The 23,511-nt window shown below is 41.7% G+C and overlaps 1 protein-coding gene across 1 annotated transcript in view; it reads left to right on the top strand.

Annotated features, from left to right (window-relative positions):
• TSPAN4 (tetraspanin 4) overlaps positions 1-23,511 on the top strand; it is a 752,131-nt gene that overhangs the window by 326,894 nt on the left and 401,726 nt on the right. The window contains exon 4 of the mRNA XM_088470984.1: positions 22,011-22,072. The gene's annotated coding sequence lies outside the window, so the exon portion shown is untranslated. The remainder of the gene's footprint in view (positions 1-22,010; positions 22,073-23,511) is intronic.

Here is a 23,511-nt window from a genome sequence, read left to right as displayed (position 1 = left end):
GATTTTTCTACATCTCCACACATCTTGGCCTAGTTTGCTTGGATGTTTCCCAAGAGCAGATAGTACAGCTTGTAGGCTTGCATCTTAAAAATTATGTTTTTAGTGCACTTTGTAAATCACTTTATTATTACTTATTGTGTAGACTTCATATCTGTAGCTTTCAGCTAATGATGTAGGAATTCTGTGTGGGTTGCAATGCTATTTCGTTGTCCATTTAAGACTAAATGGCTGCATTGGTGGTATTAAGTCACTATGGGGCATATTTATCACAATCCACATTTTTAGGGATCCCTCTTTGTAAAAATTTGCAATATTTGGGGTTGAAGTGGATTTACCACGGCAGACATCTGAGTTTTCTTTTGTGATCCCTCCGTGGTACATCTAGGGGGTCCTTAATATTTGTGGGAACCCCCCTCCCAAAAATGGCTGTTATCAGGAGCTATCCTGCAAATAGTGAATGATAATCAGGCCCCTAATCTTTTTTTTCTTTTCAAAAACAATTCTTTTTTATATACTCACATATGCATACACACAGATACACACACACATATATATATATATATATATATATATACACATAAACTGTACTAACACAGGCCCTGATTCAGAGCCAGATGCTCTGACAGAGCGCTCGCTCTGAATCAGGGCCGTACTTCCTGATTTTAGAGCGGCCTCCTGGCCGCTCGCATAGCTGTGGGTAACCACCAACAGCTATAGCGAGCGGCCAAAAAGATGGTCGCGATGTTCAAGACCATCGCGACCATCCTGCTTGTGACGAGACCCTTGTGGTAGGGTCTCGTTGCCGCAAGCCCTGGAGTGCCTTTGGCTCTATCAGAGCCAAAAGCACTCCCACAGACATCACTTGTGATGCCCATGGGAACGCCTCCGTCTGACCAGCTACGCCCCCGGCACGCCCACCAATGGGGGCGTGCTGTCACTCACCATCGACAGCACGCCGCCTTTGTAGCGAGACCCATAGCGACGGCTTGTCCGTCGCTATCTGGGTCTCGCGCATGTGCACGCCGAGCCTGGTCCGTCTTGCGCATGCGCACTGGCCCAACATCGACCCGCTTGCGAGCGCTCAGTGTTTGCGAGCAGGTCTGCATCAGGCCCACAGTTCAAAAGCAATATTAAACAGAGAATTTATAGCTAATCAGTAATAACCAACTATTAAGCATATACATATGAATAGAATATATACTTCAATTACAACTATAGCAACAGATAACAAAGAAACAAAATAGAACAGACAAACAAAAAAAAACCAGTACCCTGGTGCAGCTTGACCTTTCTATTAATCCAATACTCCTACAGTGGAGGGAATGTCATTATCCCCTAATCTGTAAATAAAGAACCTAAGGACATAAATATATAACGTCACTCCAGATTACGAAGTAGAGACCAATTCGTAGTCTCAAATAACTGCATTATATGCGTTCTAGTGCTAAGATCCAGGGAGTCGACATGTTTACCCCATCCTAATCATCTTCAAATGTGAAGTGGGTTAACATTGGTGAAATGTGCAAATCTGCACTAAAACACTAAAACCATCCTTCAAAAAGTTTTGACAGATAAAAGCTGATGCAGACATTTATTAAATAAGTCATATATATATATATATATATATATATATCTATATATATATATATATATACAGGTTGAAGTCTCCCATATCCAAATATTCCGGAATACGGAATAATTTTGGCATGACTGAGATAATGAAACCTTTGATTTTTGATGGGTCAATGTACACAAACTTTGTCTAAGGCACAAATTATTAAAAATAATGTATAAAATGACCTTCAGGCTGTGTGTATATGGTGTATATGAAACATAAATGAATTTCATTTCTGTACACAAACTTTGTTTGAGCCACAAAATGATTGAATATATTGTATAACATTACCTGCAGGCTGTGTGTATAAGGTGTATATAACACATAAATGCATTCTGTGTGTATATTTGGGTCCTATTCCCAAGATATTTCATTTTGGTATGCAATTATTCTATAATACGGAATATTACGTTATCCAAAATACCCCAGGTCCCAAGCATTTTGCATACGGGAGACTCAGCCTGTATTTATATAGTAATAGTGGGAGACTATTACTATATAAATTGTGTTACTATATAAAGTGTTTTTGCTCATACAGTACCTCCCAACTTACCAACATTCTGCTCTTTGAGGACTGTCCTGGCGTCCATCCGTGGACTGCAGTGTTCCAGCAGGGGGTAGGGAGGGAGCACTCTCAACGCTGCAGCAGGTGAACAAATGCAGAGCGCATGCTCTGTTCACAGTATGGAAAGAGCCTGGGGGTCAGCCCAGCATCTACGGGAGTGCAAGGGATGCCCCCAGAGTGATGAACGCCCTTTCCTGTGAAGCCGTACCCCCTTATTGGGCGCACACAGGTCTTGACTTTACACTCCCAAATGTTGGGAGTTATGGTTTGCTTGTTATACAAAATAATGTGTTTATTGTAGCAAAACTTAAATAAAAGCAGGACACATTTCACAGGGGGTAGGGCCATACACACTCCTTCAAAATGCATTAGGTTTAATTCATAGGCATACTGCACTGAATCACACAATTCCTTCCATGACACTTGAAGTCCTGTGGAATGGCAAGTAGGTTTGCAAGTTGGGTAACATGGCAATTTAGGTGCAGTGATGTGGCTTCCTTATTTGGTCTGGTGAGGGATCACGCCTCCATATCATATGTTTTGCCGTTTGGTTCAATATGCGTCTTGCACTTCAGTTTTTACCTCTATTCAGGTTTAGCCAAATTAAAATAAACGTAACCTTTTAGCCATTGCCAAGTGTCTCGCCGCTTACTTTGTATCAGGGGAGGGGAGATACAGTATCTGTTTGCCATTGTTCCCTATCACATTCCTTGATACTCCTCCCTCTCCTTTTCATTTCTCTGTTGTGTACTTCTCGGCCTACCACTTCTCCTTCCATGTCTCTCTCATTCAGCAGTGCTTTCATCTTGTCCCCAATTCTGTTTGTCCTTTCTCCATCTCTCTCCACTCAGTCCTCTCCTCCTTCCTTACCATGTACAGCCCTCTTTCTTACTGACCACATTCTGTCTTCCTCCTTCTTACTTACTGCCCTTTCCATCTCGTTACTGCTTCCTCATCGTCATCATCTAACTCATTCCGTTCTGCTTCTCACATAACAATCCCTGTCTTCCCACTGGCAACTTCCTGCTTGCCTCACTCATCCAATTCATAGCTTTGCCATCACTCAATACTCTTCCTCTCCTTCCATCTTACCATGTACTGCCCTCTCTCTCTCTCCTTACATGTTCCTCAGTTTCTCCCTCTTCCTGATCTGCTCTTTACTTGTTGCTATGTTTTCCATATTTTACCACTCCTCTTATTCGAATCTCTCTGTCCTACTCAATAAGCTCTACATAGGTTTATTACCTCCAAACCTTTAACAACCTTGATTAGCTTACTTAACTTAAACTACAAAAAAAGACACAGACACCATAGCTTGGCTAAAAAGGTCACAGCATTTATTTATAATTGAATTAATTAACCTAACTAGGGTGGCAAAGAGACGCTGCAGACTCAGTTCTAGCTTTTGCCTTGCTCAAATACTCGGGGGACAACTAACACGTCCCCCCTTCTAGACGCACTACCGCTGCGAGGGTCCCACTTCCCTCCTGGGCCAATCCGAGGCGCTTCGCACAAAAGCGCCCAGGTCCCCTCGCACGGAGCAGGACAAATTCGCCATGGACATCGAGGGCAAGTGCCCCCACAGTTATCTTGCACCACATAAAGCCACTGAGCTGCAGCATACTCCCGCCATGCTGTGCCTCACCTAACTTGGGAAAAACAAGGTTAATACTCAACAAAATAATGGGAGGGATGGTGGGTTACGAAAAATCCTGCAAAAAGGCTGATCCCATGCAAAACGCTCCCATATATAACCTGATCTAACCACTCCCCCAAACTATATAATTGGCCCCTGGAACCAGCTGACCGCACTCACAACTGATAGTAACTTACCCAGCAACAAGGTTGTCATCAACAAAAACATCCAGTCAGTAAAAACCAGTAATCTTACATATCCTCAATCCTATTCATATTTCGTCTACCATTACATCTCCTTCACCCTATTTTTCCTTCACCATGTATTGCTACTCCTTCCCCTTTTTCTCACTTACCCTATCCTGCCCTCTTTATTTTCTTCCTTCTAACTTATTCTGTTTTTCTCCTCATCACATCTTGCTACTCCTTACTTCTCATCTTCTGTCTTCTTTCTCTCTTACCGCTCCTTATCCTTGCTCACACCATCCTTTTGCCCTCCCTGTTTTTATTTGCACTTGAATTGTAGTACTATAATACTGTAATATTCGTCTTCGCCCATGTTTGTGTTGTATGTGGATCCAAAGTTTGTTATATTTTACCGATTCCAATTTGAGTACATTTGCTGGCAAATGTGTGTGGTCATCCTACCAATCAGTAATGAAGTTTAAACAAAAGAAAAAAACAGTGTGCTCCTCAATAAATAATAATAATATAGCAAAGTTATCATAACTTGCATACTAAAGCACTAGTAGAGGCTGCTATGATAGATCTGTACCAGATTATACAGTAGGGTCTATTTAAAAAGCAAAGCAAAAAGCGGCAGCTTTTGCTTTGATATTGCTGCCCTATTTATGTGGTAAAGGACCGTCCTGCGGAGGAGATTCTGCACATATTTTGAATTTGAAAGATGGCTGCATGCACCTCGCGCCAGCAGTGGTAATGTCAGACCAAGGCAGATTGGGAGGCTGGCTGGGAGTAGCAGAGAGGAGGGAACAAACCGGGACAAAGAGGAACCACCAGGAGCAGAGGGGAGGGAGCCGGCAGGGGCAGCGGAGAAAAGCTGGAAGAGAATGCCTCTTCCCTGCTTTTCTCCATTAAACCTTCTATTGGATGAGATGTGTCGTGCACAAATTACCTAACAACTATAATATAATAATAATAATAATAATAAAGACACAGACGTAGATTTGGCAGAAAAACTGTTTGCATTAAATATATATTCAAATAATAAATAGCTAAGTATGGTGGCAAAGATAGGAAGGCCAAAATCGGCACAATCTACAATACACAATAACAACCGACAACATGCATTGTAGGTGGATAGCGGCCAAGGTGTACAAATACAACCATAACACAACAAAGTTATCCACTTGACCTTCTATCTTGACTACCCACCTGGTTGGTGATGATGCTGCCCCCGTCAGGATGGTATACCGCCAACTGACCAGTCAACAAAGGGACCACACAAAAATAATTTGCACTTGGCCTGGTAACGTGCTGTTCATTCTTGCAGCAAAATAACCAATTATATACTACCAAACAAACAAAAACTAAAAGGGGGTTGTGTGGGTTTGAAGACTAAAAGGCTTTGGTCCATAGCTCAAGTCTTTAAATAAACTCAACGACACCACAGCAACACCATAGGCCGGCTAAGTCCTGTAAACAAAACCCATGCCGGCCCCCATCCTAGAGATTTAAACCACCTTATTATTATGTCAATCATTCAGTTTCTCTAAACCTTCTATCGGATGAGGTACGTGATGCACACTTAACAACTATAATACAAAAAGAAAGGATGCCCAAAATTAGCAACAACTATAATATAATAAAGAAAGGATGCCCAAAATCAGCACAATCTACAATGCACAGTAACAACCAATAGCATGCTTTGTAGGCAGATACCGCTCAATGTGCACAAACACAACTATAACACAACAAAGGTGTCCACTGGACCTTCTGGCTTGACTACTGACCCGGTTGGTTGATGACGCTGACAGTCAGGGTGGGACAGCCAACTAACCAGTCAACTAAGGGAGTGTACCCAAATTAAATAATTGCCCCCAGAATGGTGACCTGCCATTCTTTTCCTCCACAGCAAGGGTATGACCTAGAACAGCCACACCGCCACCATTCTAAGCTAAGCAGTGACCCGAACAAATTCTGAATAAACAATAAATGCCCCATCTCCATCAAATGAACCCATCCGTCCAATACAAATACGGAAAATTAAATGTAATGCTCAAATGTGGAACCACACAACCATATTGTCTAAAACAAATTTGGCCTCTGTCACATTAACCTTCTTCCTGGCTTCATCTATGGCAACAAAATCCCTAACACCACATCAAAACTGCCTAGGCACAATGAAGGACCTAATGATTTTACATGAATGTCAGGTTGATAATACTCGAGCAAGCTCATCAATAATAGAGCACTGCAAATCCAGGGCCGTCCTTTTCCCAAGGTTGTTGCAACCCAAATGCAAAACCAAGACCTGTGTAACACCAAAACGCCTAGCAAACTCCAACAAACAAGCTCTAAAAGAATGTCACCGCATACCTCTAAAGTCAACCAACAAACCCTGTCAGACCCTAGAAACACAAGAACTCCATTAGAAGCCATAAAACTCCCATGGTTAAATGGCCCTACACCAGAACCATAATGCTTCAAAAGCCAACCAAGTTGGTACTTAGTAAGCAGAGTACCGTTAATATGTATGAGCCACAAAATGGGTACATCCAGCGGCAAGACCACAAACAGTTTTGTTTAACAAGAAAAATAGTCCAGTCCCTAGAGGGAACCAATGCAATCCACTGACCCTTGCCAGTTTGGTCAGTCTTAGAGAGCTGAAGTCTACAGAGAATCGACCCCTCACCAGGGACATCCGAACAGAGCACAGTAGCATCCTCCCGTTTGGAGGATGCAACCAGTTCAGAAATTTCAAAAGCATCATGAAATGCCATGGAAAATGCAAATGTAAACAAAATTGTCTCCTACTGGAACACCACCACCTCCTCAAATGCCAATAGGATTTACGGGAGCGGCTACACATCAATAGATCTCCTCCGATTAGCTATTGCCAGGGAGATGCGAGCCCAACCATTTTAAAGCCTTCACAATGAGAGAGATTTCATTAAGGTCAGGAAAGCACTTCAACCTACAATAATTCCCACTAGGGAACAAGCGACATAAGCCCTGGATCTGCGAGAGATGCCAAATAAATGAAAGCATCAAACGATGCCCATGCTTAACTACATGTCTACAGCCATCAATAAACCTTTCCACTCTTGTCCCTGGCATCAAGAACTCCAAAATGAGAAAATATGGCCTGCATAAAAAAACAAAAGGTGATCACTTCTATCCGAGTCAGCAGGAAGTCATCAAGATAGTGAGCTATCTCATGACCACCACAATAAATTCAATGCATCAATGGAGGAAAGTGCTGAACTGCTCAAAAAAGCACCAGACAGTGAACAACCCATAGGCAAACATTTGTCTATGTAATATCTGTCATCCAGGCAAAATCCAAGGAACCTGGAGGAATCAGGGTGCAAGGGAAGTAAGCGGAAAGCCGGTCAACATTTACCTTAGACAGGAGGGTGCCAGGGCCGGAAGCTCAAACATTGCTCAAAGCATCATCTAAAGATTGGTACTACTGAACAAATTTTAGCCGGTATAGCATCATTAACAGATGACCCCCACTGGATAAAAAATATGCTGAATGAGCCTGTATTTACCTGAAATCTTTTTTAGGAACCATGCAGACTGGGGAAAAAACAAGATCCTCAATCAGGGCTTTGTCGAATGGCCGTGCCATATGACCTAAACGCACCTCTTTAGCAACCTTATGCTAAACTATGTGATACAATTCAAACACAGATATCAGGTTCCTTGGGGAACCTGTGTCAACCAAACCGCTAAGTGGTAAACGAAACCCAAAACTAAAACCGGAGAACAAAAATGCAGCATCCTGTCTGCCCGGTTACCAGGCCAACCACTTGGACATTGCTGCGAGACGGACAGGTGAAGGTGTCTACTGCACCTAGCGGACCGGCAGGATTGCAAGATTGCTTCTGGGCCCCATGTCTGAAGCAACGATGACTAGGTGGGCTCCACCACATCTCAGCCAGAGGTGTCAAAAACGGTACCGCTGGTCCTGCGTGCAAGAGGTGTTATTACAGTAAAGCATCTGCCTCTAGAAGCTGGCTTTGCATTAACTTTGACGCGGGGCCTGATACAATGCGTGTAATAGGAATGTCAGATGAAGCACGCAAAGGCTGTGTAACCTCCACTCACCCCTTGACATCCTCGCACCCAAAGTCCATTAAAAGTCTACTGTCTTGCTTCAACAAAATTCTTAATCGTAGGTACACCAAGCCATGCCTCTGGGTGACATCTGCATGCTGTGTACCAGATGAAGGTGCCTTATAATGTTAAGTTGCTCATCTTGGCGAGTCTCATGGTAGCAAGCAGAGAATATATTAAATCCTGCAAGCCATTTCTCATAGGACTTCAATGCTGCCAAGCCAATTTCACCTTTGGTCCAAACAGCCTTAAACTCTTATTTGCTTGCACCATAAGATTAAACCCTTCTACATAAGATCTTTTATGGATCTTATTATGACAAGTTGCCTGCAAGTTGCATAATACAGCAGTATTGTCGCAATGCACAACCCCTGGGGGGTTGTGCATTACCTCAGCATCGTCCTTTGCCCGATACACTCGCCTAACTTGTCTATTGAAGGACCTCTAGTCTAGCATGCTTTGCAGCCAGCCTATGCCCCTTGTTTTGAGCTATTTCAGTCGGATAGAAGATAGACAACAGATAACGTCACATCGTTTATGGCAACAGCATTAGCGACCAACTCCGTTGAAGTAGGCAGAACAGATGGAGAAGACACAGCAGCCTGACTAGCAACAGTTGCTATCGCAGGAGCAGATGCAAAACCCATAGTGCCAGGCTGGAAGCAAAAGCCTGCAATAAAAAAATGGCTTTGCAGCAGAAGCCATAGACATCCCAGTAGTGAGCTGGTGCTGTGCCCAGGGTTAAAGCTGAAATAAAAGGTACAAAGGCAGTAGCTACAGACACACACATTATAGACACAAGGGCTACAAGGCCAAGCTGTACAGTAGTAGGAGAGGGAACACTAGATCCCTGCAACACACCAACATTCGGGCTGCAGGTCCCTGACCCCACTTGTGAGCACTTCTACAGCAAACAGAAAGCCTAGCTGCATTGCTGGGATGAGCAGCCACAGACCCCTCTGACACGGTGCCCCCTGCTGCAACTTCCACCCATCAACAAGGTGTCCACCATGTGGGGCTGTGGGCTCATCACCGACATGGGGCAGCCTAAAATATACCCTGCAACAGCGCCAAGCCCGCCACCGCTTTCTATCGGCTCTGGCTGGTTTGCGGTGCATGTCCACGCCGTGCATTGCAACTGCAGACTCTACTGTTTGTGGATAACGAGTACCCTTCATGTGATTGAGCAAAAAAAGCAGATTGTGTCTAGTCTTAAATTTCTTAATGATTAAATAAATCATTTTGATTCCTACTAACCCCTGTGAGAGTGTTACTTATCTTTCTATGCCCGTGTCGGTTGAATAAAAAACTGCAATCTTGTAAATGCGATATAAATTATACAATGTCAGTTTTTTTCTCAGCATATTAAATTTAAGTGAATGTTTTTATTTTTGCAAATACAGTTAAGGAAGTACATCTATAAATCCCATAGAAAAGAGAACATCGTTCATCTATGACCACTGGCACATCTGTTGGATCAGATTCGCATGGTTCTGCATGATAAGGGAATATATAACATAAAATGCAGAAGGTGAGAGCAGTGACTTGTGGAAAAATAATTGTATAGGAGCAAGATAAGGGAGATGTGAGCTGTGAATACCCGAAATAACAATAGGTCACAAAGGAGCCCACAGAAGGAAAAATATAATCTTACGAAATGCAGTGTATTTTTACAGCCTCTAAAGCTACAGTAATTATGCTGTGTTTACACGGGAATATTTGCAGCAGTAAATACGTAGCTACAAAACGGCAAAGTTTGCCACGATTACCCCACTTACATTGCATGTACTGTTTTCTGATTATGTTTCTGTCATGTATCTTCTTTATCACTAGGAAACACACTCAACATTGTGTACCACAAATTAGCACTCTTTAGCTCACATTGTATGTGTAGCTGACAATTGATCTTAACTGGGTTATCACATTCATAACATGACAGTACAGTAAAAAAATAACAGTAATAATTATAAATTACTAATACGCTCATTAATTATTGGGGTATAATACAAATTGCACTTTTTCTGCTATTTTAAGTCATTTAGAATACATACTACCAGTGACTACCCAATACAGATGTATTAATAGTCATCTTCCTATGCAGCCTTCCTAAACATTTGTCTTGTCCAACAACAAGCCATGGAGAAGGATTTACTAAGCATTGGTTTGGTCTTTTCCGGCGGATTTGCAACCAACCCGACGGGAAACTGCAGAAAAAAAACACTTTAGAATAGTATAGAACATCAGCTCACCACCGATGTTTATAATATTGCAAGCGCAGAAACCCAGTATTTACGAAGAGCCGGCTTTAAAACCGACCACAAACCTGCCCAAACAAAGACAGTGGTTGTGACAAGCAAGATGGCTTCAAAAGCATGTTGTTTGAGCTATTTGATCAATCAGTAGGAGAGGAATAACCATGCAACATACTTGCCGACATTTCACTCCCTCCTTCCGGTAGGGAGCTGTCGGGCTTTGTCAGCGGGGGGGGGGGGGGCGGGTCGCGGTAAAAAGGGGGCGCGGCCCACAATGACATGCTATTGGGGGTGGAGCATGTGGGCGTGACATCACGATTGCGTCATCAGGGCTCTGCCCCTCTTCCCAATGCCTTTATTAATGGCATTGTGCGGCAGGGGGCGGGGCCACAGTGACGCAATACAGCCCGAATCGCGTCACCGGGCCCTCCGCTGCCGGGATTTATACTGTAAGTGCAGTGGGGGGTGGACGGGTTGCTGGGGCCCGGGAGGCTTGCCTGCATTTCCGGGGGGCCGGGTGCGGCACCCGATTTCGGGAGGCTCCCGGCCGAATCGGGAGGGTAGGCAAGTATGCCATACAGTTATGATGAAGGCAGTTATATATTGCAAAAGAAGACAAACTGTTATATTGATAATTCTCTTATGACGGAAATACTCTTTTATTAATATATTAGTGAAAACATTTTATTTGATTAAGAGAGCAATATTATTACAGGTTGAGCCTCCCATATGCAAATATTCCGAAATACGAAATGTTTTTAGCATGTCTGAGATGGTGAAACCTTTGCTTTTTGATGGATCAATGTACACAAACTTTGTTTAAGTTACAAAATTATTAAAAATAAAGAATACAATTACCTTCAGGCTTTCTGTATAAGGTGTATATGAAACATAAATGAATTTTATGTATGTACACAAACTTTGTTTGAGCCACAAAATTATTGAAAATATTGTATACAATTACCTGCAGGCTCTGTGTATAAGGTATATATAACACATAAATGCATTCTGTGTTTAGATTTGGGTCCCATTCCCAAGATATCTCATTATGGTATGCAAATATTTCAAATTACAGAATATTCCGATATCCAAGATACCCCTGGTCCAAAGCATTTTGGATATTGGAGACTCAAACTGTAATTATATTAAAGGGGTTATTAAGTAATTTTTAAATGGTGTTTAAAAATGCTTTTAACGATGGAGGAAGCATTATATATTTTATGATGTCGGTACCATTTATATAATCCTAAAATAATAAATGCATTCCCATTATTGAAATATATTTGTAAACACCAATTAATAATTACTTACAGTGCATCCTTAAAGTATTCACTGTGATTCACTTTTTCCACACTTTATGTTACAGCCTTATTCCAAAATGGAATAAATTCATTTTTGTCCTCAAAATTCTACACACAATACCCCATATTGACAACGTGTAAAAAGTTTTTATGAGATTTTTGCAAATTTAATAGAAAAAAAAAACTAAGAAATCACATGTACATAAGTATTCACAGCCTTTGCTCAATACTTTGTTGATGCACCTTTGGCAGCAATTACAGCCTCAAGTCTTTTTGAATATGATGCCACAAGCTTGGCACACCTATCTTTGGGCAGTTTCGCCCATTCCTCTTTACAGCATCTCTCAAGCTCCATCAGGTTGGATGGGAAGCGTCGGTGCACAGCCATTTTCAGATCTCTCCAGAGGTGTTCAATCGGATTCAAGTCTGGACGCTGGCTGGGCCACTCAAGGACATTCAGAGTTGTCCTGAAGCCACTCCTTATATCTTGGCTGTGTGCTTAGGGACGTTGTCCTGCTGAAAGATGAACCTTCACCCCAGTCTGAGGTCAAGAGCGCTCTGGAACAGGTTTTCCTCCAGGATATCTCTGTACATTGCTGCATTCATATTTCCCTCTATCCTGACTAGTCTCTCAGTTCCTGCCGCTGAAAAACATCCCCACAGCATGATGCTGCCACCACCATGCTTCACTGTAGGGATGGTATTGGCCTGGTGATGAGTGGTGCCTGGTTTCATCCAAACATAACACCTGCCATTGATGCCAAAGAGTTCAATCTTTGTCTCATCAAATCAGAGAATATTGTTTCTCATGGTCTGAGAGTCCTTCAGGTGCATTTTGGCAAACTCCAGGCGGGTTGCCATGTGCTTCTTACTAAGGAGTGGCTGCCGTCTGGCCACTCTACCATACAGGCCTGATTGGTGGATTGCTGCAGAGATAGTTGCACTGTAAAATTGCTCCTGATTCAGAAATGTACACGAACCCGATGGTTTACGTACATCTCTGACGTTTCTAGATCTGCGCATGTGCAGATCTGGGGCTGTGATGTCGATCGCAGTGCCCCAAATGCTGCAGCATGATTGAGATACTGCTGGCATTTGGTGACAGCAACAGGCAGCGCCCCGGAAAACCCGTGCGCATCGCCTCAGTTTTCTCGGGCGTGTTGAAGCCAGTGATTGCCTCCTTGGACACAGCTTCACTGGCTCTAGCAGAGTGAATTTCCCGGCCATCCTAAGTAACCTTCGGGTTACCCAGTTGATCTATGGGCCCGATTCAGACCCTCTCGCTAGGCTGCGTTCGCACACAGCCTGCCAATGTTTGCAATCTGCGCATGCTTATAAGTCGCAGTGCGCATGCGCGAACTAGTCCATGCGATCGGGAAACGTTCACTCGCAGCGCATAGATGCCTCGCTAGCTTGAGTGACAGGATGAGCCGTTTGTGGGTGGTGACGGTTTGGTTGAAGGAAACAGACAAAGATGCAGCGGCTGAGTGATCGGTGTTCAACTCTGAACCAGGCTCTTTACCCTTTACTATAAGTAATAAATAATATTGTTCTCTAAATAAATACAAACAATCTTTTTTCCACTAATATATTAATAAAATAGTATTACTTCATAAGTGAATTCTCAATGTAACACTTTGTCTTCTTTTGCTATATACAGTATAATAACTGCCTTCATTATAAGTGCATGATTATTCCTCTGCTTCTGAGATAGAACTGTTAGTTTAACATCGGTTTAATGGCGGATTTTTGTCGGTTTGGCCAAAATCCCATTATGGAAACCGCCAAAAAGCTAACATGAAACAGATGCACATTACAAAACCCCAGAAACAAATTCTGAATAGTAAATCTAGTGCTTTGGTGCTTTAATTTTCCCGACGATATGCCGGGGTTGCAAAACCTCTGTAAAACCAACACTTAGTACGCTTACCCCTTATAGTTGTGAAGTGTTGTAGCTTAATTCTAAATTTCATTGCAAAACAAAAGTTGCCCAGTATGTGTTCACTACGTGCAAGCAGCCAGTATTTTCCATGCATGCAATAAAAAGAAATGCGTTTGCACCCTAGCATTGCAACATGGGTTGTTACAGGACAAATTCCTCCTGGGTTTTTTTTTTTATAATATTTTGGATTTGCTCCTAACTCTGGATCAGGCCCATAGTGCATATCTGCACAGCAAGCCTACACAGGTGTCACTCAAACTCTGACATGACAACCTGGAGTGAAAGAGAGAATGGTACATTTTTTATTTTAAGTTTAAACGCTCCAGTTATTTTATGTATATTATTCAGCACAGCGACTAGAAACCATTGATAGATATTCATTTTAAATGGGGACTTTACATGCTCCTAAACTATGTGGCCTTTTTATGTATATATTATATTTCTGTCTATTTTATCTTTTTCACCCGGCATGTATCAGTTTCATTTTGTAATAGAATATGGACCTCATTCAGAGTCGGTCGTACCCAGCGATGTTCGCAAAACAGCGCATGCGTAAGTTTCGCAATGCGCGTCCGCAAACTAGCTGTTGCTATCGGAAATTTTTCTCTCCCTCAACTTGGCCAGGTCGTTAGTTTGAGTGACAGGATGAGGCGTTTGTGGGTGGTAACAGGGGAAGGTGCTTGTGAACTGGTGCATTTACCTAAAAACATTCCGAATGAGGCCGGAGGCTTAGAAATGGAAAGAAGAATGTAGTTGGCATTAATGGTGAGATTATATTCACGGCTGACTCTGACTCATGAAACATCAGGGTTTACCAGATCCGAGCAGCTAATGGTGAGAACTAAGGGCCTGATTCAGACCCGCTCGCGAGCGCTCGCAAGTGGGTCGATGGTGGCCCAGTGCGCATGCGCACGATGGAGCCGGGTCCGTTGTGCGCATGCGCAAGACCCAGATAGTGACGGGCAATCCGTCGCTCTGGGTCTCGTACCAAAGGGGGCGTGCTGTCGATGTTGAGTGACAGCACGCCCCCTTTGGTGGGTGGGCCGGGGGTGTGGCTGCCCAGACGGAGGCGTTCCCATGGGTGCGTACACACTAGACGATATATCATATGATCCGGCCGATATTGGCCAGATTGTACGATATATCGTTCACATCATCTAGTGTGTACGCACTATATCGTGTACGATGCGCGTTCCCACACGTCGTTAGACACATCTTTCATCGTCTGTACATGCAGTCCAATTTGGCTATATTGTTAACGATTTGCAGCATATTGTTGAATGTGTACGCACGACCAAATGACAGAACGATATCTGCAACGACCTGGCCGATACTGACATCATCCCGGACCCTCCCCTCCTCCATTTTGTGCTTGGATAGTCGTGGAGAGAGACGCCAGCAGAGCGCAGGCAGATAGGAGAGGTATGTGTTTGTTGAAGCAAACTTTACAAACAGTTTATTGTTGCTGCCCACCAATGTTTATGTAGACATAAAAACATTTCACCTGCTGCTGACCACTGACCATCTATGCAATAGTCCACAATGCTGAGCACCAATGTACTTATTCATTAAATGTTTGTGGACATTTAAATAAATTTCTCCTGCTGGCCACTGACCACCTATGCTATAGACCACACTGCTGAGCACCAATAGATAGTGTATTACGCTAATGACCACGTATAGTTATGGCAATGGCCGCCAACCTATGCTAATGCTACTGACCAATGATGTTATGCTAATGGGATAGTGTTTTACTTTTTCATATATGTATATAAAACACATGCTCTGTAAAAGCTATGTTTTACCTGCAGATGAATGTCCATAGTTACACATTGTACTTTTCTATTTTACAGTTGGATTTTTCGGAGTATTTAGCGAAAATTCAAAATCATAAAATGACAGCCAACTTCTTTGCCAAGTTATTAATGAATGCTACTACATTACACTGATATTTTTTACACTACTATCCACCCATAGTTATGTCCATGACCAACTGCCAATAATATTGTCTATGCTGCTGGACAGATATATTATCTATGTTAAGTTATGTATATTAAAACGTATGAGTCTTTTTTTAAATTTAGAGCACTATTGAACTATGATCTGTCTTATTTTTTTCTTGTTGTTAAAAAATTACTAAAAAAAAAATTAGCTTAAACAGTAAAAAAAAAAAAAATATGAAAATCAATAAAAATAACAACAATAAAACCATTCAACATAATAAAATTTATTGTAATTTTGGTACCAAGGGCCCATTTTTTGGGGTCTACCATAAGTCGAGATTTCCATATTAGCTAAGTTTTCAAATACCCCCTGTAATTACAGTTGTGCGACAAGAGACCAATATAGGACCCTCTCACTAAAGCAACAACTGTCTCCTGAGGAAGCCTCTGAAAGGATTGGAGGTGGAGAAACGCGTAGAGACATTCCCTGCATTTTCTTCAATCTGCTAACCCGTCAACACCTTAACACTATACAGGGTGGCATTGACTCGGTGCTACAGACTGAGCACGGCAGCGGTGGAAGACGGATACTCTACCCCGCGCTGAATAAAACGCAGACGCCCTATGGGATAACCAATATCGGTGAGACAATTACATGTTACAAACCAGCTACCACTGCATACAAATACCCTGCGGAGGTTTATCCTATATGCCGTCTATAACAAGTGTTAGAAGATATAAAAATAATTTGAATTGTGCCTGCTATGTGCCCTGCATGCGAGTCAAATAACTGTGGGATTAACGGGACTCGTATACAAATTGGCAGACTGCATTTAAGTTTTGGCTATTCCTTGCCTTATAAAGCCAAGCACTAAGATCGATTTATTAGAAATACGAATACCCAGGATTTGCCACATGTGTGTTTTCCTATCTCCAGACATAAATAGGAACTAAACAACAAGCTCATTACTGATATTGGAGATTTTCAGTGCTTTTATCAGCTTGATTGATACATGCTGTTTTTATACAGAAAGGAAGGCAGTGCATACTATTTGTGCACGTAAAAGGATACAGAATTAAAACTGTGTTACTATCAAGTGGATACAGAATTGTAACTGTGTTGATACCAACAAGAGACAATTTCAGAATTAACAGATTATCCACTGGCTCCCTTTCTTTGTCCTTTTTACATTTGGATATTAATTATGACTGACCATCTGTGTTAATCGTTATGTGATTCAACTGTATTTTAATCTGATATTTAGAATTCCTTGAAACTATTTTATAGCTATACATTATTGGTATTAAATTATTATTTTTCTGACAGCGCTTATGTACTATTTTTCCTTTTCCCTCTCTAAAAGCTGTCCACCTCTCAAGCACATCTTTTGTCCATTTGTTCTTTTATTTTATACAGGCATGGAGCACAACTTCTGGACTAGCTTTATTGAAATCTTCCGCAATAAAGAATGTCTGGCAGGTGATAGCGGCAGATTATTCGAATAAGAACAAAAAAAGTGTGACCATGGATGAATTAGTGTAATTTAGTAAGAGGCAGTACCCTGAGGCTAATGAAGACTGGGTCAAGAAGAAAATACAGAACTTGTGGACAGTCTTCTTGAAAGAATATAAGAAGGTGAAAGTAACAGCGTCAGGAGCGGTACACTCCAAGCCTCTGGTATTACCTGCTGCTCTTCGTGGTGGGCAAGAGCCACCGTGTACATCGTTGCTGCGCTCACTGTCCACTGTTGGCTGTTCTTATGCTGCAGAAAGTTATGGAGAACACAGCAAGCCAAGACAACCCAGTCTATCTTGTCCACTCTCAGGTTAATGGCCCTATGGAATATCCAGAAGTGGTTGCTGAGGATCCCAAAGGCATTTTTCACAATCCTGCATGCCCGATATAGCCTATAATTATAGATCCTCTTCTCCTTTGTCAGGTCCCTCTGTGCATATGGCTTCATAATATGCTCGAGGAGCGCAAAGGCCTCGTCAGCCACGAATACGAAATCTAGCCCTTACTTTGTCTCCTCAGTTAATGGTAACTTCAGAGTTTTAGCCATGAGCTTGTTGTAGAAGGCCGTCTGCATGAAGCACCCTCCATCAGAGGCACGGCCATTCTTTCCAACATCCAGAAAAAGGAATTTTTAGTTAGCCTTGACCACGGCCATGATGACAATGCTTAAGAACGACTCGTAATTGTAATAAAATTATCCTGTGTTGGCAGGTGAGATTAAACGCACATGCTTGCCATCAATAGCGCCCCCCGCAGTTAGGGAAGTTCCATCTTTGCTTGAGCTCCTCAGCAATACTTTGCCATTCCTCAACGGCAGAAGGGAACAAAAAGGGGTGAGAAAAAAATACTGGTCAGTTTTTAACATAAGTTCACTATTTTACAATCTTCAACATCTGACCTAGAGGAAACTGTGGAGTCAACCACAGAGCCGTAACTAGACTTTTTGGTGCCCTGTGCCAGAAAGAGCATTGGCGCCCCCCTCATTTTTCAAAGTGACATAATGCACCCAATAAAGGGCCATGGCTTCATGGGGAAGGGACAAGGAAGAGATAGGAGAGGCCAGGAGATGCTGGGGATGAAATAAGAGGAAGCTACAAGTAAGAATGATATTAAACAGAAATTTGACAGGCCCAAACAGCGCCCCCTGTCCTGTGGTGCCCTGTGCGATGGCACCGGCCGCACTACCCTAGCTACGGCCCTGGTCAACCATCCCACATTATACTGACAGTGATGCAGACACCCAGGCTGAGTGCAGCACCCCAACACAACAACCCACTGAGAAGATCAAAAAAAAAGCAGAGGAAAACACAAGCCCCTACTGCTGCAGTTCCTTATTTCTAAGGCGGAGAAGGTGCTGACTACCCCCCCAGACCACTTGAGCTTACAGTACATTGAAGCTAGTCCCCGAGCCACAGCAGGTTGAATTTGAGCGGATATGTAATGATTTCCTCACTAGGGCAAGACGTAACACTCTGACCCCAAATACAGGGATTTATGAGTTTGCGCCCCAGCTCATTCTGCGACAAGCAACAGCACTCTCACAGCCATCCATTCAGCCCCACCCTTATACTCATCCCAACCCATCAGGTCACCCACACCCCTCAAACACAATGAGGGCTTCAACCCCATCATATCCCCCCTCCCCCACCACCTCCTCCACCCCCTCGTGTCTGAGTCTACATACAGCTTCGGGTCAAGTCTTTTCTGCCCTGAAGCAGTGTGAGACTCCTGAAGATGACCCCCAATTCTTTAATTTTAATTAAACCTGTAATATTTGTGATCAGCATTGTTGTGCATGTTATTAACAATGTTTAAATGCACTTTTTTTTTTTTTTTTATAAATGTGCCTTTTATTTGTTTCATTGTGCTTATTTTCAGTAATTTGAAAAAGTATATGTTTATCTTAATATATATTTGTTGCCATTGAAAATGGTGGTGTCTAGATAAAAAAAACTAATTTTTTGCGCAATAAAATGTGTTGTGTGTTTTATTTTAATTACCTTGAAGTACTGTACTGATGCCTCAGGACTGCAATGATAGCTCTGCATGTGTCAGGGATGATTAGGACCAAAGCCTGAGGAGAGATGAGGGACCCAAACTTCAGGTCAGCCAGGAACCTCAAGGTAACCACCAGCATCTCCTCAGCAGGAATGGCTCTCCGCACCTTGGTCTTCTGCCTTCGGATGTCGGGCGTCACCACCAAGCTAAGCAACTCCTGGAAGGTGGCGTCATCCATTCGCAGCAAATTGCAGTAGTCCTGAGGGTTATTCTCCCTTATCCCCATCAGCAGCGGCATATGAGAGTGAGATTCCCTCTGCATCAGCCACTGCTTTCTCCAACAGGATCGCAACACTCTTCTCTCAGCACTCTCCCTATCAGCTTCTAACAACACAGCAGCAGCATATGATGTCATCACTTGATAGTGGAAAGGATCCATCACAAGAGAAGAAATAAAGCACTTTGTTTAGCCAGGCAAAATAAAACAGAGCAGTCAAGCAATGTGCAGCATTCAGCAGGTATAAACCAAGCCTCACTAGTCACAGAGCAAAAATGCACAGAGCTAAAATGGTGGCCGCTTTTTATACCCTCCACAAAGTCCAGCCCCTTATTTAAATTCAGCTGAGATCTTTAAGATGGTCGTGAGGCTTTAGGAGAGCAAATGACATATCGCTAGCGATGAAACAATTCATACGACGAACAATAAATCGTCTGATCGTTTGTTCAGTTGTCTAATGTGTATGCACTATAACGTATGTCCGGAAGTTCAAGGGATATCGTTAATGATGTTGCATCGTTTGCACATCGTCTAGTGTGTACGCACCTTTACCCACTACTTCCATAGTGCGTAAAGAGGAGTTTGGTCAAGCCGCCTAGCTTCATACTCTCTCCTAATACTAAGGTCAACCCTAAGGTTCCTGACCTGGCACATCAAAACCCTAGTGACCTGCCAATGGTATTTATTGTGTTAGAGTACTGTTCTTTGAAATGCTATTACAGTAATCATAAGAGTGTACAGCATGTGGTTTGCCATCATTATTTTTATTACTTTTACTTCAAAATAGTATGTTTATGTTGTGTCTTTCTCTCTGTCTTCAAACCTAAGTGGTGCCGGTGACCGTAAATGAGCGCGTTCCATACAAGCCGACCTTGATGTGTTTTACAATGCAAAGGTTGGAATAGCAGCATCATATCTGTCTGAGCAGCTCAATGTTTCCACAACCAATGTTCCTGTAATTAGAATTTATTGTTTCATTGAGTCAGTAAAATGTCGCAGATGAATTAAACCAGTATTTCATTTTTGGATTTTAATTATGAAAACCAACAATGATGATGATCTATGAGAAGAGAGTAACTGTAAAGCAGAATTAATAACACTGTGTGTAGACTCTCAGCACGGAATATGGAATGAATGTAAGATTTTCACAATAATTCCTTAGACCACGATATGTACCTAAAATACTAAATCCCATATACTCTGATGGTACATAATTATATATGTGAGTCTTTCCTCATCCTTAGGCCAATGGTATTGAATTCATTAGATAGCTGTTAGTCTCATATAGAAGTTAATTTTGAAATAATCTTAACTGTACTCTATAGCGAGAAACTGTCACTCTCATTAATAACACTGCTATCTGAAGTGACAGAAGCTGTAGGTTTCCCATCTACCATTAATGCAGCAGATGATGTTTCTGACATTTCTTCCTCTCAAATCCTTTTAAGTTTTCCCCGTTGAATCTGTATATGTTTTTCAGTACCTTTCCCCTGACAGTTTCTATCAAGCACGTGACATCGGCTCTTGTGGCTGATTAAGTATGTGACATGGTGAAATAGCCATACGTGGTAACAAATCCATATTACTTAAGACTAGGCCTTCCGCCCTCCAACAGATGTCCTCCCAGTTACTGACAAACTGCGAGTCCCAACGTGTCTTTCTAGCTAATAATTGTCAGAGTTCACTGGTTATTGTAGTTTCAGCCCTGCTTATCTGCCACACCTGCATTAAACTGGCCATAGACTACACGACAAGCCTCACGATCCAACCACATGGGATGAGGGGATAAAGCGATTGAACAATATTCCCATGCCTTCATATGCTGCACACTGTGTAGGCACAATTTTACCTTTACTGCTATATATCAGTTGAACGGCAGTCAGTACGATCAGACTTGTTTGATAATCAAATCAAATGATCCCAATTCATGTTCGTACACTGAACGATAATCTGTTCAGTGTACATAATTTGGACCTGCATTGGCTGTCAGTTTAGAAGACGGCCATTGTTTGCCAGCTAAACTGCCGCGCATCGACCAGCTCAGAATTATCATTCAGTGTATGTCCAGCTTTAGATAATCATTTAAGGAATCTTTTATTGTGGATCATTAGTCATTTTAAAAACAATATGAAGGTTTTTTAGTAACAATGTGCAAATGTGTAATAAAACATTGCAGCCAATCAGGCATTTGTCTTCATTGTCTGACTTTAATTATATAGATCAAAGCCAATTTCTGATTGGTCGCAATGGGTTAATGGGTTGTTGCACATTTTTATTTTGTTAAGTTAAAAAGTCCATGTGTGTTTTATTGATTATCTTCCTAAAGAGCAAAACTAAGGTATTGTTATGTCTTTAAAATCATTTTTTAAAAATGTCTCCTTATAATGACACATAAGCATCCTGTTATTTTATCACAGTAATTGTGTCACTGGGACACCTTTACATTGCTGTTTGTGGCTGATATTTTACATCAGCCAAGTCATCTGTATTTCTGTCTGCTCATATGCTTACTGAATATTCATAGAATACTGCATACAAAGCACCAATACTTGTATGATGATGAGGATTTGAGAGGCCTGTAATACCCCGGTCTCAGATCATGTTCATTAAGGACTTACCATACAATGCAGCTAATTATTGTGTTTGTTCTGCTCTTTACAGAAGGAGAACGACCAGCGTGCTTGAAGTTTTCGTTGCGCTTTGAAACTCTGAATCAAAACAATGTAAGTTACTATCATATAGAAAGTGCTGGGTAAATCAACACTACACTCCATCAATCCAAGCAATTTTTGGGATATGTGGTACTGATGCATGTCTACCCAACGTGTTGTGATAATTATCTGCTAGCCGCATATATATATATAACAATGCATATGGTACTATGGATAAGATTGATGCACTAAAGACATGGAAGTGTAATGCACAGGAAATATCCTCATCCATTGCTCACCCAGCTTGCCACGGCCCTGCTGAATGCTGTTGTTGTACCATAGTAATCATTTCGCTTTGTTTTTTTTCTCAAGGGAATTTAGCAAGTTTTGGGTTGAAGGAAATTTTAATACTGTTATACTGTATCTCTAAATTTACTATACATGAGAGTAAATATGTAATATTACAGAACACACAACGTATGATTCTGTGTAATTTTACTAAATACGCATTAACTCGTTCTGGTTTCATTTAGTTAAATTAGGATTTGGATGAATTTATGCATTGTAAATCTTTGTAACCATTTTTTTTAAATAAAGATTCAATCACTCAAATCCAAATATATAAATTTGATGCATAATAGGGGCCACTAAACCGAAATGTTATTTGCCAGCTGCCTTTGTTTGCATGGGTGTGCGTATGTGTTCAAGTCAGCTAATTATTTATCACGTGTGTTCGTGTTCTTGAAGTGCTGAAGCCACTGCCAGTATTCATGTTGGGGTAAAGGGTGTGAGCTCTCATGCCTACGGGCAACTCTAGCCTGAATTATTCCTTACTTTACCTCCTCTCGGGTAAAGTTGTAGCATCGTGAACTGCATATAAATGTATAACTATTTTGTATTTCACAAAATCCTATTGTGATTAAGAATGTATAAAGTCTAGAGTTGGACTGGGGCAGGAGAAGCTATAAATTCATTTTGTAGTACATTTCTCTTTATAATCCTGAATTATTTATTGGAGTTTGCATATGAATTAATTTCACACTGGCAAGGGTTTTGGAAATTATTTCTTTACAAAAAATTTCAGTCAGTAGATCTATAGTTACAGAGTTGTAAAAATATCACCAGGTGAGCGATGGGGAAAGTGCCGGCTCACTAATTGTTTATATGAAACTGCATAATGATGTCATTACAGCCACTGCAGGGGAAATATCATTTGTAAAATCCTTGCTAGAACATTAACCCTTCCAGTTGTTCCATATGTCCATAAGCAGAATGCTAAAGACAAACTTGCAGATAAATTGTAACTCCTTGCTAACCTGCTGTGAGTCTATCAATGTTACTGTACTGTGAGTACTTAAAAACAATTGTTACCTACAGTAACTGTATTCTAATATATTTAGATGATAAAGTATAACTTTACCGAAAACTATACCTCATTTTGGGTGGACTACAAAGATTTAATGAACAAGATCAAGATTTACAAACAAGTACTTCCCTGCCATATCCATTTG

This window comes from Taudactylus pleione, unplaced genomic scaffold (genome assembly GCF_031769625.1).
Source record: "Taudactylus pleione unplaced genomic scaffold, aTauple2 ptg000109l, whole genome shotgun sequence".
Taxonomy (NCBI): Eukaryota; Metazoa; Chordata; class Amphibia; order Anura; family Myobatrachidae; genus Taudactylus; species Taudactylus pleione.
Note: the sequence above shows the minus strand (reverse complement) of the source record. Positions and strands in the feature narration are given on the sequence as shown.